The sequence below is a fragment of the Zootoca vivipara genome, chromosome 2 (assembly GCF_965207765.1).
Source record: "Zootoca vivipara chromosome 2, rZooViv2.hap1.1, whole genome shotgun sequence".
NCBI classification, from domain to species: domain Eukaryota; kingdom Metazoa; phylum Chordata; class Lepidosauria; order Squamata; family Lacertidae; genus Zootoca; species Zootoca vivipara.
The window spans coordinates 97,769,979-97,783,412 of NC_142584.1; the positions used below are offsets into that span (position 1 = coordinate 97,769,979).

Below are 13,434 nucleotides of genomic sequence, written 5' to 3' on the forward strand. Positions count from 1 at the left end.
GTTTTTGTAAGGCGTAATTATTGTGAAGAGAATTAAGAATAGATGTATTGGAAATCTGAGTTTATAGCAATAACTATAGCAACAAAATGCATAATTAGAAAGACTTTAGAAAACCATCAGTCAAGGTTGATAGCCAAAAGGCTGTGGTAGCCAAAAAATTCGAAATGATGTTTAAAAGGATGTTATACTGGAAAATATGTGTAAAAACAAAACAAAAAAAATTAGTTATAAAAAAAGAAGGAAAAAGAAGAAGCCCTCCCAACTTCCAGAAGCTGATGAAGTTCAGAAAACTGTAGGGCTTCCACTGTAGATCATTATGACACCAGGCGACCCTTTTGTTGATTGTCTTCAGAAGCCCTGTTCAAAGCACTGCACTAGATAGCTCTTTGAGAAGGTGTTATGTACTGAGCTGAATCATAGAACAATAGGATCCAGAATCAGCAGTCTGATTGGTCCGCAGGAGCCACCCAATCCAACTCCAGGTGGAAGTGAATCCGCAACCTGATTGGCTTGCAGGAGCAGCCAATCAGGCGGCTGGCAGAAGTGAATCTGCAACCTGATTGGCCTGCGTACATAACATAACGGTTTCTGAAGACCATCTCAATAAGTTCCTCTCAAAGCACTATTGTTTCCTGCACTGGCTAAAGCTGAATACATATGTGATCCATAAATACATAATTGCCAAGCCTTCCAGAAAAGGCATCTAAGAGTGAAATGGAAAGACAGAAATGTATCATGCTACAAAATAGCAATTTGCTTTATGTCACTCAAGGTCTCATTGCTTCCTTCAAAGAATTCTGGGGATTATAGGCTGGTGATATGTTGGGAATTCTCTGTAAGGAATGCCTAGACACCTTCATAGATCTACAATTCCCAGGGTTCCCTAGACTTAGAGAATGTTGGTTATTATTATTTATTAAATTTGAATACTGCCCTTCATCTGGAGATCTAAGGGCGGTTCAACGCAGATCTCAAAGAGCTTGAACCAGCTTCTAGTCTGTAGTGTGGATATATCCCAGCTATGACAGAATTTTCCTAATCAGTAATACAATACTTCAGGGGTAGGTGCAAGAAAGAAGCCAAGAAGTGCTCTCCACTACATTTAGGTATGTGTGTAGGAACGAAAATGTGTGTGTCGCTGAAGTACAAAGCAGAGTACAGAGGCCAGCAGCTAGGAAATGGGATGAGGGCCTCAGAGGCCGTATTTCATTTCAACTCTGTTTGGATGATAGCAAATGAGATTCAGTCCCCAATCCTGGCAAATGTAAATCATTCCTTAGCAACACATTTCTTTACTAATCCCCGACCCTTTCAGGACTTCCTGTTGTTTAGGAGACATCAAAGCTGTGAAGAACATTTTTCAGCACACATGAGGAAATCACACAGGGATGTTAAATAGCTGATAATTGACAAGCGGTGCAACTCTTTGGGGAGGGGAGTCTTGTCAGCACATCTCGCTGGATCCTTCTGGGGCTTTCCCCCAATGGATACCTTTCAGCCTGTCTGTCTGGATTTTGTGTTTTTTAACAAGCAACTCCTGGGTGGCAGGCACCAAAGTTAACATTCCCTTGCTTGTTGTTTGTGAATATTTGAGCTGCCACTTTTCCTCCTCAAATGTCCGCCGCTTGTCTCCCTTTTGTAGAAAGAAGCACAAATTCTCAGTAGTGGGAATGGCTACACTGTGAGGAACAAGATGTTGTAGGCCGGTAGTGTGGTTCGGTCCTGTCTGACTATATATATTTCAGAGGCAGAGGACTTCACAGGTAAGGTCTGAAAGGACAGTTCCCCTCTCTATCTGCTCTTTCCATCAGCCTCCAGTGCAAGCTGAGTTGCATCCCAACATTTCCAGCAACATATATACTCAATTGCCTCTCAATAAACTTACAGACAAAATCAAAGCAGTAAAATCATAGAATCATAGAGTTGGAAGAGACCACAAAGGCCATCCAGTCCAACCCCCTGCCAAGCAGAAAACACCATCAAAGCATTCTTGACATATGCCTGTCAAGCCTCTGCTTAAAGACCTCCAAAGAAGGAGACTCCACCACACTCCTTGGTAGCAAATTCCACTGCCGAACAGCTCTTACTGTCAGGAAGTTCTTCCTAACGTTTAGGTAGAATCTTCTTTCTTGTAGTTTGAATCCATTGCTCCGCGTCCGCTTCTCTGGAGCAGCAGAAAACAACCTTTCTCCCTCCTCTATATGACATCCTTTTATATATTTGAACATGGCTATCATATCACCCCTTAACCTTCTCTTCTCCAGGCTAAACATACCCAGCTCCCTAAGCCGTTCCTCATAAGGCATCGTTTCCAGGCCTTTGACCATTTTGGTTGCCCTCTTCTGGACACGTTCCAGCTTGTCAGTATCCTTCTTGAACTGTGGTGTCCAGAACTGGACACAGTACTCCAGGTGAGGTCTGACCAGAGCAGAATACAGTGGTACTACGGTATTACTTCCCTTGATCTAGATGCTATACTCCTATTGATGCAGCCCAGAATTGCATTGGCTTTTTTAGCTGCTGCATCACACTGTTGACTCATGTCAAGTTTGTGGTCTACCAAGACTCCTAGATCCTTTTCACATGTACTGCTCTCAAGCCAGGTGTCTCCCATCCTGTATTTGTGCCTTTCATTTTTTATTTTATTTTGCCCAAGTGTAGTACTTTACATTTCTCCTTGTTAAAATTCATCTTGTTTGCTTTGGCCCAGTTGTCTAATCTGTTAAGGTCATTTTGAAGTGTGATCCTGTCCTCTGGGGTATTAGCCACCCCTCCCAATTTGGTGTCGTCTGCAAACTTGCTCAGGATGCCTTTAAGCCCTTCATCCAACTCATTGATAAAGATGATGAATAAGACTGGGCCCAAGACAGAACCCTGTGGCACCCCACTAGTCACTGCTCTCCAGGATTGATGAACCATGTCACCTGCAGGTTCTTGCTTTGCTTTGCTAGTCACATATGGCTTGCCTGACCATTTCCAGGGGTGCCCAAACTCTTTTCAAAGAGGGCCAGATTGCTTGAGGGCTGACCAAACTTGTTGAGCTTTCTTTAGGATTGAAGTTGCTGAGCTTTTGAGGGGATTTTACCCCAGGACATATACTGCCACGGGGGCCGGATTAAATCGACCCAAATGGACTTTGGGCATGCCTGGTTCGAACCATGGGTAGGCAAACTAAGGCCCGGGGGCCAGATCTGGCCCAATCGCCTTCTAAATCCGGCCCGTGGACGGTCTGGGAACCAACGTGTTTTTACATGAGTAGAATGTGTCCTTTTGTTTAAAATGCATCTCTGGGTTATTTGTGGAGCATAGGAATTCATTCATATTTTCCCCAAAAAATATAGTCCGGCCCTCCACAAGGTCTGAGGGACAGTGGACCGGCCCCCTGCTGAAAAAGTTTGCTGACCCCTGGCACAACTACGGTAGGAGGCTTTGCCCTTGGGATTCCCCTAAGATTCCAGAAAATACTCTGACTTGAGTCAAGTCAAGGAATTTAATGCCTACCCATTTTACAGACCTGGAACACTGAGACAGAAAATAGTTTCAGAAACAGGGACTCCACAGGAAAGAGCTTAAAATTCAAGCAGAAAGTGAGTCAAGCTCAAACCACTCTTATTAGATAGAGTTGCCAGCCTTTCTACTGGAATTGTTGTGCCTTTAGCAGCAGATTGCTATGCAGATATTTAGGAGTGAAGCCTTTTCTGGTTTGATGATAAAGGGACAATGCTAGTGAGAAATCACAAACTGAATTTAGGTTTGACAGCCACTAAAAAGCTGGCAGCCTTGTAGATAAGACCTCTGCATCTTGAAATTACACAGATAGCCTTCTGTTGCTGCTGGAAAACATAATTACTTAAGCTGTCAATTGACGAAAGATCATTTTGTTGATTAATTATTTGCCTTTTGACCAATTAATCAATTCATTTTAAACACATCTGTATAATTACAGATTACAGCGCAAGAGAGATGACTTAAAATTAAATAAAGAAAGGCTACCAGTTATTGTTAGAAGAAACTGACAGCTGTTTTCTTTTCTGGTTACTTTTGTTACGAGGAGAATATGAGAGCCCCAGAGGCTTCAAAAAAGTAGACATGTGCCTTTCCATCTCTACACCATCTGTTAATATTTGCTGGCACCAAATGAAGTATCAGTGAATTAACAAAACGACTGTCAGGCCCCGCCCAAGACATTTTGCTGCCTGAGTTGAAAGAGTACCTCCCCATGTGCAGAAGCTGACCATACTAGAAGCTGAATCTCAATTTGACACTGGTCACACCTGCACCTTTCATACCTGTCAAGTTTTCCCTTTTCTCGCGAGGAAGCCTATTCAGCATAAGGGAATTTTCCTTTAAAAAAGGGAAAACTTGACAGCTATGACCTTTGCATTTCAAGCAGCAGCATCCCACTTTAAACCACCACAACTTCCCTCAAAGAATCTTGGAAACTGTCATTTGTTAAGGATGCTTGGAGTTGTTAGGATACCGCTATTCCCTTCACAGAGCTGTAGTTCTAGAGTGAGAGAGGTTGGTTGTTAAACCACCATGGGAATTGTAACTCTCGGAGGGGAAAAGGGGCTTCCTAATGACTTTCAGCACCCTTGACAAACTACACTTTCCAGGGCCGTCTTAAGTATATTTGGCGCCCTGACGCCATGGTGCGACAGATCCGCCCCGTTTCCCAGCGCGGCGGGCAGGTGGAGCTGCGCGGCGGGCGGGCGCAGCTGCGTGGAGCCCTGGCGGCACTGCGCCCTGGTGCCCTGCACCACCCGGCCTGGCTATAGGGTCGGCCCTGACACTTCCCAGAATTCATTGAGGGAAGCCACTACTGTCTGAAGTGATACAGTACTGTTTTAAATGTATAGTACAGATTGGGCTCTAGTTGGATACACACTAAATTTATTTTTGTTTCCATGTGCAAAAGCTGATCAGACTAGCAGCCGTATCTTCATTAGACAGTGGTCATATCTGCACCTTACACTTAAAGCACTCTTATACCACTTTTAAACAGGCATGGATTCCCCCCAAGAATCCTGGAGAGTGTAGTTTGTTAAGCTGGATGAGACCCCTGTTCCCCTCAATACAGATGTAATTCAGTGGAATAGTGTTTTGAATAAAGAATCCTCAGGATTTTGGGGGGGAAGCCATAACCTTTAAAGTGGTATAACAGGGCTTCCTGTTTCCGGCGGTGGGAAATGACTGACTCCCACACGGTCGGACCTCAGCCGTGCCGGTAATTCAGGGTTGATATGGGGGTAATTAGCCCTCTCAGACTCCCCAGGGTGGAGGAGGACTGTCTCGTAGACCCACAGATCGTCCAAGATTGTCAGCTGGCATCAAGGTGCAAGCGGCAGGGCGCTGGGTCCCAGAGCACAGCACGGCTCGCACTCTCTGAATTCACTCTCACAAGCCGGAAATATCTGTTTGATAAAATAATTAGATTTGGACAATAAACAGACATAGTCTGGACCGAAGAAGACTGAGAAAAAAATCTGCAGAATTGCACAGTCCCTGGTGTTTAAGCTGGGACTTCAAAGAGATTCTCATCATGGTGTTTGGATTTACGGAGGTGATTGATTGGTATGTTCTTTTTTCTTCTTTTCTATACCTACAATTGTTTTTCTATGCCAAGCCTCATTAAGAAACCTTTAAAAAAGGAGTACAGATGTACTTTTATTTATAATTAAGTATTCAACTGCACAGCTTTACTTAGACTTGATAAAGTTAAAAGAAGAAACAAGATGGCGCTTGTTAGTATGACCCAGCACAGAAAAATGAGAATTTCTCCCTTTTTCGAGGGAAGTGGGAAATACTTGCTAGCTGACTTTATAATGACTTGAGATAACAATTTGGGACAACATACAGTGCATCTGTTTGCAGAATTTCTTCATTATGAGCGAGAGAGAAGGCTAAATGGATGTCTAGCAACCCCCCTTCTAGGGCCCAGAGGGGGGGGGGTTGTATGGTCTCCGGGAAAGTTGATTGATCCCCAAATGACTTATATCTGTGGAATACCGTTCATTTACATTGCAATATTGCAAACAGTATGCTTAACAAATTAACATTGGGGAATTATCATGAACATAAACAATTTAACAACTTGGGAGTTACTGCATCATTAAACTTCAAATGACAGGCTTGGACAACAGCCCGGATTGGAATATTGGAATGAAGTCAGGAAAAGCTGCGATGGCAAATAGACAGTTGAAAAAATATATACACAAATAAAGTTGTACCCGATGAATGAAAGGATATGTGATTTTTTTACATGATTGAGAATCGCACAGCCAGGGATGGGGAACTTTAAAGTGTCAAGATCAGAATGTGGAAAATATGAGAACAAGAAGAAGAAGGCAGAAATTAAAATATTGGAGATATACTTCAGAGGTCCAGACTACGGGAAGCCCAATTTTTTTAAAATAATTAATAATTTGGATGGTAATTTGGCTATTTTTTATTATTTTTAATTGGATTATGATTTGATGGATTTGTTAATTGGATGTTCTTATTGGAAAACTAATAAAATGATTTAAAAAAATAAAATAAAAATTAAGTGGTATAATAGTGCTCTAAATGCAAGGTCCACATGGGACAGCGTCTTCCACTGTGCCTGAAGGCAGCAGACCGGCTGAGAGGTGGGGCAGGTAAATATATCATGCACAGCTGCTGCCACCTCACTCTGCCTAATGGTAGGGCCGGCCCTGGAGTTCAGCCTGCAGTAATGGTATTTAACATTTCGAAACCAGTTACGAAACCAAAGCGTCTCAAACTTTGGAAAGGCACTGTGTTGTGTTAACTGTTGTTGCTTTTGTGTTCTGTTCCCCCCCTCCCCCCAAGCACTGACAATGTCCTTCCCTCCCTTGTTTCTATTAAACACACACACACACACATTTGGGGTGGGTTAAATTGGCACCACAGAGAGAAAACGCACAAATACACACAAGCCCGAACTTCTGCAGCCCTGCCCTGTCAGCAAAAGATGTGTTTCCCCTCATTAAATCCTAGAAGGGGGATAATTAACTTTCCTTGGAGCGAGAGAAATTAAAAGAGTTTGCCGGTCTCCCAGCTGTGTTTTCTGTGATGCAACATAAACAGGGAACACAATGCCCTGCCTTAGTGAGGAAGAGGTAGAAGCATGCTCTGAGGAGACCCAGAGTAATTGGTTTCTGTCAGTGGAGGAGGAGGAGGAGGAGGAGGAGGAGGAGGAGGAGGAGGAGGAGGAGGAGGAGGAGGAGGAGGAGGAGAGGGTTAGTCGCTCTGTGCTGCTTGCTCTCCTGCTCTGCACATTTCTGAGTCAGCAAAAGGAGGCGAGAAGAATGGAGGAGAGGAAAATAAATGAGAATATCTTTGCGGATCAGCCACTTTCATTCCTTTCTCTGCCGGTAGCTTTTTTTAATGATAAAACGAAGTACGTGGGGTCATACTAAACGATTTTACGCTGTTACTTTTGAATAAGTCTACAAGAGCAAGCTCAGGTGTTGATCTAGATTCGTACCTTAGTAGAGCGGTGTGTGTGTGTGTGTGTGTGTGTGTGTGTGATTTAACCCTTGCCTTCCACTGCTGCTCATGATTTAGAGTGGAACTTAGGTTTGCTATTAGAATAAAAGCTATCATCTGTGTCAATGGACCTCCACCGCGTAGAAGTGCAGTGATGTTTAAATTCCCATGCCCCCACCTCTACGCTTGGGCTGGTTCTCAGACCAGATTAGGGTTCCGCACTTGCTATTTACTTTCAAAAATTCACATGTGCAATTGCTAATTATGTGCATTTAATTTGGCCCTGATTTCCCTATAATTTAGAGATTGTGTTTCCAACAAGCATTTTGGGATCGTGTCTTCAACCCAGTTCCGTACCTAACCTGAGTTGGGCAAATATCCATAACTTCAGCTTGCTACACAACAAAGATGCAGGTGAAACAGGAATGTCGTGAGTTGTCCATTGGGGGTGGGCATAAATGTGCCCTCACTTGCCGGTTTCTCTCACCCCCCCCCCAATAGTACAATTGTGTTGTTCCAGTATTATGTGAGTGCCTAAAATGTGAAAGAAATGTCTTTCATCATTTACAATATTGTTCTAGAAGGCTAGTGGAGAAAGCAAGCTGGACCCATGTGTCTGGTGGCGCTGTGGCCTAAACCACTGAACCTCTTCGGTTTGCCGATCAGAAGGTCAGCGGTTCAAATCTCCGCGACAGGGTGAGCTCCCGTTGCTCGATCCCAGTTCCTGCCAACCTAGCAGTTCAAAAGCATGCCAGTGCAAGTAGATAAATAAGTACCACTGCGGCAGGAAGGTAAACGGCGTTTCCGTGCACTCTGGTTTCCTTCACGGTGTCCCGTTGCGCCAGAAGCGGTTTAGTCACGCTGGCCACATGACCCAGAAAGCTGTCTGTGGACAAATGCTGGCTCCCTCGGCCTGAAAGTGAGATGAGCACTGCAACCTCATAGTCACCTTTGACTGGACTTAACCGTCCAGGAGTACTTCACCTTTTGTACCTTTAAACCAGGAGTGAAAAGAAAGAGACATGGAGAAGGAGACTAAAAAACAAAAGTCGGGTAGGACCTGCAACAAAATGTTGCAGCATGGATAACACTCTATTCAGGGTTCCAGGCACTCCATTCCATTCCCCCTCTCAGAGGTTTTTGGTTCCTTTACCCCTACTCAACAGTTAATCCACATTCTGTAGCTGCTGAGCATGCTCAGTCCTCATTGGGCTATTCTAAGGGTTCTCCTCCCTACTAACCGGTAGAGTTTTCCTCTGCTGTGGATTTTTCGACTTCTGCAAATCTCGGGCTTTCCCCAAGCCTGCATGAGTGATGCTGTCTAGCTACATAACACTCACACAGACTGAACACTGGAAGCCGAGGGAATGATTTGTAATCAATGTGAACCAAATCTGCCGAGGAGAAACTCATTCTCTTTGCACACAAAATATAAAGATGGCCTCCCCCAGTCTTCACTAAAGATGGAGGAGGACTTTGACTCATTTTGTGCAAACCTACCTAATTTGACGCAGGTGGCGCTGTAGTCTAAACCAGTGGTCTTCAACCCCCGGGCCACGGACCGGTCCCGGTCCGTGGATCAATTGGTACCGGGCCGCCCAAGGAACATTTAAATACAATTAAATTAAAATTATTAAATCAAAACAATCTAAATAAAATATAAACAATCAACGTTTCCCCCCCCCCTCAGCGGGCCGCGATAAAATTATCAAACGTCGACTGGTCCGCGGCGATAAAAAGGTTGGGGAGCACTGGTCTAAACCACAGAGCCTAGAGCATGTCGATCAGAAGGTCGGCGGTTCGAATCCCCGTGATGGGGTGAGCTCCCATTGCTCTGTCCCAGCTCCTGCCAACCTAGCAGTTTGAAAGCACGTCAAAGTACAAGTAGATAAATAGGTACCGCTCCGGCGGGAAGGTAAACAGCATTTCCGTCCGCTGCTCTGGTTTGCCAGAAGCGGCGTAGTCATGCTGGCCACATGACCCAGAAGCTGTACGCTGGCTCCCTCGGCCAGTAAAGTGAGATGAGCACCACAACCCCAGAGTCGGTCACGACTGGACCTAATGGTCAGGGGTCCCTTTACCTTTACCTAATTCGCACTTCCCAAAACAACACAGCAATCCTTCTCCAGATTTCTCAAGGCAGTTCTCCAGCATACACTACAGCAAAACGTGCAGTAAAAATGCATATATTAGTGAAAATCACATATTATATTAGGGGAAATTGCTTTGTAACAATGTATACATTAGGTGAAATTGCATGCAAAAATGTGTATATTAGGAGAAATGTGCACTAAAAATGCTGGTGGATTTTCATGAGGACTGTAAAAATTGTTGTTGTTTCAATTAATATTCTCTGCTTCCTACTGAAGGAACTCAGGGTAGCACAAAGTGATGTGGAACAGTAAGCGACTGAATTTAAGATTGGGAAAATGAGAAACTGAGAGGAGCCAGAAGGGACAGATTCCCTCCTCTCTAGTCTATGAGTGAAATAGCTCTCCTGTGTGAGCCCCATGGAAACCATTGGGAACAAAACAAGAGCCCTGTATTTACAACAGAGCTTAACTGAGCACCCGGCCTTTAATTAATAATGTGAGAATACCTTTCCCTGGACCACTTCAGTTCAAGGAATACAGTGGAAGCCTCAAAGTTTTCCAAGATGCTTTCCAACTAGAAATGAAAAGCAACAGGAGCAGTGAAGTAAAAGTAACTTCAATCTGAGCTTGCATTCCAACCAGGTTTATCAACAGTGCAAATACCTTTGTCACATCAGGTAGATTTTGCACCAGCCAAAGTCATACAGGGCTAATATGGGTGGGTCGGTGGGGAGGGGGAAATTTAGTGAACCTCAAGATTTCTTGTTTGCTTTTTAAAATAAAATAAGCACCCTCCTTTGGGTTCTGCCCCCCCCATTCTCCCCTGCCTTGGCACTCCTACCCATGCAAGCCGTGCAGTTGCTGGAATGTCTTCTCCTGCTCTGTTCTTTGCAGATGGGAGGGTAAGACATATGAAATGTTTACAGACTCTGTTGCTTGGATACAGATTGAGACTTGTTAGGGCTGACTGCGAGCCAGGAAATTAGCTGCTTCAAATACACCATTGAACAGGTCTTACAATACTGAGAGTCTAAGAAAAGAACTGGCATGTAACATTTTAGGCGCGAGCGCATTAGCTGGAAAAAGAAAATCTCCGTGTTTGTTAAGCATCAGTGAAGTGAATTCGTATGACACGGAGGGTTCAGCGTCCCAAAGATTTATACCTGCCAGAGCCAGGAGGCACCCTGTCCATTGCAAAGGGTGGATCATGCAAATGTCAGTTTCTTGAAACTAGGTGGGGACATATCACCCAAAGGGGCAACATCAGACCATCATTTTGCCTTGTCCTCAAACAGATTCACAGACTTTCAAATGGAAAATGTTGATTCCTGCGTAATGCAAATTTGAGATATGATGCTTTGAATAGCGGCTTCCCCCTACATTCTGTACTCTTTTTGTGTGCAAAACCATAAACCAGGCATCCCCAAACTGCAGCCCTCCAGATGTTTTGGCCTACAACTCCCATGATCCCTAGCTAACAGGACCAGTGGTCAGGGAAGATGGGAATTGTAGTCCAAAACATCTGGAGGGCCAAAGTTTGGGGATGCCTGCCATAAACTGTGCAAGTAATCAGAAGGGCTACTTTTCTCTTTCCCAATCTTGTTGCCCAGTGCCCTGGTATCACATGTAATACCAGGGGCTAGTGTCAGTCAATAGTGAGTAGTTAACAGTGCCATTTTCTGCCCACATCTATATTTTACGCTTCCTTAATCACTTTCTCTTTTTCAGTTCATACTTGCATATTGCCAAACATCACTTTTCGTACCATAATACCATGCCAAAATGTACAGTGGGCAATGTTTTGCTCTGTGTTCTGCTTGGCACCGATTTTAATGCAATCTGTTTATAAAGGAGAATCAGTGTCCCATGTGGACCGAGAGGGTCCTCAGTTGGGAAGCGGTAGGCACAGCAAAATAAGGCCCTGGCCCCTTAGAACAGGGGTGAGGGACCTATGGCCCTCCACTTGTTGCTTGACTGCAACTCTTATCATCCCTGACTATTGGCTTCCTACTTCCTGACATGCCCTGAACACTCAGGTGGTCCAGTTTCTTGCAGGGGAGACCCCTCTCTTCAGCTCTGCCCTGGGGGGTGGGGAGAAAGAAAGGGAGGAATTTTGGGAGCTCTACACTCCCAAAGACCAGAGGTCGCAGAACGCAACCTTGTGAAATACTCAGATATTTCTGTTAGGGCAAAATGTAAGCTTCTTAAAGATACATTTACATCTATCAGAGACAATTTCCATAGTAGATTATAGATTATTGCCACAGATTTAGTACCACATGCTTCTATGGCTGTGTTCACTGGTCTAGGAAGTGCCTGAATTCACAATGTGCTGTTGTGTTGGTTGTCAGTACTGAGGAGTAACCTGCTATTTGTGCCTGTGTGTGCTGTTTCGCTTCGCTGGGATGTCTCCCTTGCAATTGTCCTTTTTAACAATAGTGTAGGCTGATACTTTTCTCCTTGCCCACTCTTTTTTTAAAAAAAAATATTTATCTGCCATTAGTGACACTTGGAGGGACCCAAATAGGTTTCTCCTTCATTTTAGCTCACTTTGACAACATTTGAAAAAGCCTTTAGCTAGGTGACCTTCAGATCCTTTCCTGGATTCTGTTTGAATAAGATGCTGCCAGTGTTTAAAGGGAAGGGAAAAGGGTTGTGTTGTTGGGGATGAGAATGGAAGTTAATAAATTCTGATGAGCTCCTAAGTGCTGCGGCACCCGGTGTAATTGCCTTAGATCAAGAAGGAATAATGAAGGGGGGGGGGCACACAGCTGTGTACTGTGTTCTGTGGAATCAGATTGTGGTGACGTCTTTTCCAAACAGCCCCCAGGACTTTTTCAAGGAGTTTATAATTCAAAGTAGTAGCAGACAGACTTGGAAGTCCAAACTGCAGATCAGCTCAAACATACCTTGTCCATAGTTATGCGTGCCTTCAGGGGCGTACCCAGGATCAAAACTGGGAGGGGGGCAAGCCATGTTCGTTCAGGTTGTGACATTTCAGCACGGAAAAGGCGAATGAAACAAAAATTTAAAGAAAATAATATATAATTATAGCAGTGCTTTATTACGGTAGTTATTACAATTATTTGCTTGAATTTTTTTATTCTAGTTACATGTCTAATACTAATATCATTTTTCTTGGGTTTGAAGAAAACTTGTTCAAAACTTTCATTTCAATCCAGTCCTGATTTTCCTTGATGAATTTCTGATGGATGCTCATCAAACACAACCCAGCCAGTCTGTCCTCTCCCATTGTACTTCTGAGGCAGGTCTTTACCCTTTAAAATTTAATTTTCTACAGAAATTACTTAACTTACCTTTTTGGAACCAGTTTCTTATATCCATTTAGGCAGCCTTGATGTCTTCTAAATGTAAATAAGAAGCTAAACCAATAGTGGGCGGCTCAGTTTAGTGACACAGAACTCACTAGACCCCTCTAGAACAGGCATCCCCAAACTTCGGCCCTCCAGATGTTTTGGACTACAATTCCCATCTTCCCCGACCACTGGTCCTGTTAGCTAGGGATCATGGGAGTTGTTGGCCAAAATATTTGGAGGGCCACAGTTTGGGGATGCCTGCTCTAGAAGATTCCCTCTTCTCTCTGCTAGAGCCCGCTAGAAACCTCTCCCTCCCTTGAATCCCAATGGCTGGCTGGCATAGATTCCTCTACCAGTGGCTCTAGATACTTCTTGGTTTTTACACCATTTCAGTGTGGTAAACAACTGATTATTCGCCATCGCCCTACCTAATTTTGTTTCGTTTCATCACTTTATAATCATTTAATTCTTTTTTTTTTTTGCTTCTGGGGGGGGGGCAGCTGCCCCCCTGCCCCTCGCTGGGTACGCCCATG

At 44.1% G+C, this 13,434-nt stretch overlaps 1 long non-coding RNA gene across 1 annotated transcript; it reads right to left on the bottom strand.

The window, feature by feature from the left end:
* Window positions 1-3,476: 3,476 nt before the first annotated feature.
* Window positions 3,477-10,476, bottom strand: LOC148686978 (uncharacterized). The gene is made up of 3 exons (XR_015948288.1): window positions 10,426-10,476; window positions 8,268-8,484; window positions 3,477-5,414 (listed from the first exon to the last, which is right to left on the bottom strand). It is a non-coding gene; the product is annotated as an uncharacterized LOC148686978 (long non-coding RNA).
* Window positions 10,477-13,434: the final 2,958 nt, after the last annotated feature.